Source organism: Scyliorhinus canicula, chromosome 13 (assembly GCF_902713615.1).
Source record: "Scyliorhinus canicula chromosome 13, sScyCan1.1, whole genome shotgun sequence".
Lineage (NCBI taxonomy): Eukaryota > Metazoa > Chordata > Chondrichthyes > Carcharhiniformes > Scyliorhinidae > Scyliorhinus > Scyliorhinus canicula.
Genome location: NC_052158.1, coordinates 3,131,774 through 3,136,875, shown reverse-complemented (window position 1 = coordinate 3,136,875; position 5,102 = coordinate 3,131,774). Strand labels below are relative to the sequence as shown.

Here is a 5,102-nt window from a genome sequence, read left to right as displayed (position 1 = left end):
ATTAATAATCGACCCCATTTGCTGGGGGGGGGGGGGGGGGGGGCTGGAGTCACATGTAGACCAGACAGGGTAAAGGTGGCAGATTTCCTTCCCTGAAGGACATTAGTGAATCAGATGGGTTTTTACAACAATCAACGACAGTTGATTACTGAGACTAAGTTTACATTCCAGATTTTATTAATTGAACTTAAATTCCACCAGCTGCCTTGGCAGGATTTGAACCCATGTTCCCTAGAGTGTTAGCCTGGGTCTCAGGATTACTTGCCCAGTGACGATACCACTACACTGCCAGCTATCTCCCTGCATTCACATTATAAGTGTTGCTTTGGTCCGAAGCTCCATCAGCTTATGAACATATAGACAAGGAGTAGGAGTGGACCATTCAGCCCCTCGAGCCTGCTCCACCATTTAATAAGATCGTGGATAATCTGATTGGAACCTCCAATCTGCCTCCTGCCCACCCCCACCATAACATACCGCCCCCTTACTTCCCAAGAACATATCCACCTCTGCCTTAAAAGTGTTCAAAGACTCTAACTCCCATCAACTCGAGGGCAGCGTGGTGGCACAGTGGTTAGCACTGCTGACTCACAGCACCCATGGGACCCGGGTTCGATCCCAGCTTTGGGTGACTGTCTGCGCGGAGTCTGCACCTTCTCCCCGTGTCTGCGTGGGTTTCCTCCGGGTGCTCCGGTTTCCTCCCACAGCCCAAAGGTGTGCAGGATAGGTGGGTTGGCCGTGCTAGATATTGCCCCTTAGTGTTCAAAGATCAGGTGAAGTTGCAGGAATAGGGTGGGCGATTAGGCCTAGCTAGATTGTTCTTTCGGAGGGCCTGTGTAGACTCGATGGGCCAAATGGCCTCCTTCTGCACTGCAGGGATTCTAAGATTCCATTGGCAGAATAACCATTGAGGTTGATAGATTTTTTTGTGAGGCAGGGTATAAAATGGTTCAGGACCAAGGCGGGGTTCATGGAGTCTGGACATAAATGAACCATGATTTCATTGAACAGAATAGGAACAAGCTGAGGCCATTCAACCCTTCAAGCCCTTGGAGTATAGTGTTCAATTCTGGCCGCTGCACTACCAGAAGGATGTGGAGGCTTTAGAGAGGGTGCAGAAGAGGTTTACCAGGATGTTGTCTGGTATGGAGGGCATTAGCTATGAGGAGCGGTTGAATAAACTCGGTTTGTTCTCACTGGAACGACGGAGGTTGAGGGGCGACCTGATAGAGGTCTACAAAATTATGAGGGGCATAGGCAGTGGATAGTCAGAAGCTTTTTCCCAGAGTAAAGGGGTCAATTACCCGGGGCATAGGTAAAAGGTGAGAGGGGCAAGGTTTAGAGGAGATGTACAAGGCACGTTTTTTACACAGAGGGTAGTGGGTGCCCGGAACTCGCTGCCGGAGGAGGTGGTGGAAGCAGGGACGATAGTGATGTTTAAGGGGCATCTTGACAAATACATGAATAGGATGGGAATAGAGGAATACGGACCCCGGAAGGGTAAGGAGTTTTACTTTAGACGGGCAGCATGGTCAACGCAGGCTTGGAGGGCCGAAGGGCCTGTTCCTGTGCTGTAATTGTTTTTGTTCTTTGTTCTTTGTAAGCCTGTTCCACCAGATCATTACTGATCAACTACCTCAGCCCTATTATTAGCATCCAGCGATCTATCGATCTCTGCCTTGAACGTATTCAACGATTGAGCCGTCACAACCCTCTGGGACAAAGAATTCCGAAGATTCACTACAACTCCTCCTCACCTTTGTCTGAAATGGATTGCCCCTTCTTCTGGGACTGGACCCCTGTTCTCAGAATGGCCTATTCCAGTTCCTGTGCTCCGCAGGGAGATTTGGCCGAGAAATTAAACTCCATTCGAGTGTGCTAAATCGGATAGGTAAAGGTCAAGTGGCCATCGTCCCACAGGGCAGCACGGTAGCACAGTGGTTAGCACTGTTGCTTCACAGCGCCAGGGATCCGGGTTCGATTCCCGGCTTGGGTCACTGTGCGGAGTCTGCGTTCTCCCCGTGTCTGTGTGGGTTTCCTCCGGGTGCTCCGGTTTCCTCCCACAAGTCTCGAAAGACGTGCTTGTTGGGTGGATTGGACATTCTGAATTCTCCCTCTGTGACCCGAACAGGAGCCGGAATGTGGCGACTTTCACAGTAACTTCATTGCAGTGTTAATGTAAGCCTACTTGTGACACTAATAAAGATTATTATGATTATTACCAAAGGCTGCTTTCCCCTTTGAGGGGGGGGGGGGGGGAGGCTGACTGGCGGTGATGTAACCTGAGGGGTCACCACACCTCAGGAGAGGGTCAAGGTTGAGAAGGCGGAGCCTCCATGAATAAATCAGCAAGACAATCTGCTGCCTGCACTTTCAAGCCTCTGATTTCAGGACGTTAACATTAAGTATGTCTCGGGCGCCGCGGTGGCGCAGTGGTTAGCACTGCTGCCTCACGGCGCCGAGGACGCGGGTTCTCCCCGTGTCTGCGTGGGTCTCACCCCCCCAAAGATGTGCAGGGTAGGTGAATTGGCCACGTTAAATTGCCTCTTAATCGGAAAAAAAAAGAATTGGGTGCTGTAAATTTATTTTAAAAATATTAAATATGTCTTTTGTTTGACCAAGTTATGAGCCGTACTGAATCTCTCAGATGTATGAATTGGACATTCTGATTTCTATGTCGCTTAAACCAGATTATAAACTTTTAAAAACAGTATATAAGGCTAAAAGGCTAAGAGAACAATGTAGGATTATAAGTCTTAAACGCTTCATTTCGAAGGCTTCCCAATATCTGTGCCATTTCTCTACACATAATTGCTCTGATTGTAGTTTGCTTGTCCGCGAGTATAATGTGTCGCAGTTCTCTGTGTTTTCGATGTGTAACAGGAGCTCCACAGGAGGGCGCTGCTGGCGATGAAGAGGAGGCCGGCCGTCATGCCAATGTACAAGGAAGGCCCGAGTTCCCGCTTGACCGCATCGGGAATAGCTGAGCTGCGGAAATCCCTGACGATGCTGCTGGCATAGCACGCCACCGGGATGAGCTGCATGATTCCCGTCACCATGTAGAGGAAGCCAGCGGCCGAGACGATCCGGGACTTGCAGGGCACGCTCTGGACCAGCTTGGTCCAGCTGGCGCCGGCCACGCTCACCAGGATGCCCAGCGCCCCCAGCACCCCGGCCGTGGTGGTCAGAGCCCGGGCCAGCTGGAGCTCCTGGCCCAGGATCAGCATCGAGTCGAACGTGTTGCAGACCAGCTCGCCCGTTCCCCTGCCACACGCAGTCCATCCACAGTCCCTCCCAGGTCTGCTGTGCTGTCACGATGTTCGCCCCTATGAACGCCGGAACCTTCCAGAGGGGCAGCGTGCAGGTCAGAATAACACAGATCAACCCATTAACAGCCAGGAAGAGCCCAACCAGCTCAAGCATGACGGATGCCATGTTGCCTTCTTCAATGACCAAAGCAAACTCCCTTTTAAAACGACCCCACACACACCCAACCCAACAAAGGCAAAAAAAAACCCCCAACACTTATAAAAAAAGAGAGAAAAATCTTCACTTTCTTCAAGGGTTGGCCAAGCGAGGATATTGGTGAACTCAAGTCTCTGTCCCCACAGGTCCTGTTGAGACTCTAACCCCCTGTGCTTTGTTTTTTTTTCAGTCTTCCAGCATTTAGCTATAACCACAGGTTGATCGGGCCTCCGGAAACAAGTCTATGGCACAGAATTCCTGGAGGACTGGGCAAATTCCATCAAGTCTTCACCCTCGGGAAAGTATTCAAACCCTAAAAAAGAAAGAACAAATCAAAGGTTTAATTTCAGGGGCTTTTGTTTCTCTGCCCCAGGGGCAGCACGGTAGCATTGTGGTTAGCACAATTGCCTCACAGCGCCAGGGTCCCAGGTTCGATTCCCGGCTTGGGTCACTGTCTGTGCGGAGTCTGCACATCCTCCCCGTGTGTGTGTGGGTTTCCTCCGGGTGCTCCGGTTTCCTCCCACAGTCCAAAGATGTGCAGGTTAGGTGGATTGCCCGTGATAAATTGCTCTTAGTGTCCAAAATTGCCCTTAGTGTTGGGCGGGGTTACTGGGTTATGGGGATGGGGTGGAGGTGTTGACCTTGGGTAGGGTGCTCTTTCCAAGAGCCGGTGCAGACTCGATGGGCCGAATGGCCTCCTTCTGCACTGTAAATTCTATGATTAAAAAAAGAAGGACAGGTGAAGAGTTAAAGCCCGATGGACAGATTCTCCAGCCTCTCGATGTCTTCAATCCCCAGAGACACACACACCCACGCACACTGCTCGCTCTTCACTATAACCCACAGGTAACTCAGCAATAAGTGCACAATGCGCTGCCTCCAGCCGCTCACCAGGCAATGGCCTTGATACGTTTAACAGTCAAGAAAGTCGGGAGTCAATGTCTGGTTCATACTTACACCGACTTCCCCCAACGTCCATCCAACAATCTCTGACGTGTTCAGGCTCCTCAAGCCTTGGGAGGGGAGACGACGATGCAGAAACTCTTCGTCTCACTGAAAAATCTTCAGGTCATGCTTTTTGAAGATGCACTAAATCAACATCTTCCCTTTAATCTCTCAACCCTGACGATTCTTCCGTCCACTTATGATCTTCGAGTGACTTGATGTCTTTTCTGTGCACCCCTTCTGAATCCAGAGTCTGTGTTGTGTGTGTGTGTGTGTGTGTGTTGTTTTTTGAAGTGGTCTCACTTAAACAATTTCCTTGGGTCCCTCCCTCTCTCTTTCCCTCTCTCTCTCTCTCTCTCTCACTCTATTTGACTTTGACTTATTTATCTCCACCCTTAGCAGAGCTCCACTGCAGACCGGTGACTAAAGTTTTCCGACCAATTCGCCTCCTACTCTTATTGTTTTTCATTTCAAGATAAGGGGGGTGTTGAGGAATAAATGAGCGGTATTTAGCAACAGCCTGACGTCCCCAGACCTCTCCCTCCCCCCCCCGCCCCCATCCCCCTCCGACGCCCCCCACCCACGGGCTGCCCAATCTTTTCCTCTCTCCGAGCCAGCGTGAATTGGCACTGCCTCGTACATTTATCTGTATTTCAAAGGCAATCTGACATCTCAATAAGCCACATCTCCGC

The 5,102-nt window shown here is 50.5% G+C and overlaps 1 pseudogene; it reads right to left on the bottom strand.

Annotated features, from left to right (window-relative positions):
• Nucleotides 1-2,567: 2,567 nt before the first annotated feature.
• On the bottom strand, nt 2,568-3,478 carry LOC119976232 (annotated as a pseudogene).
• Nucleotides 3,479-5,102: the final 1,624 nt, after the last annotated feature.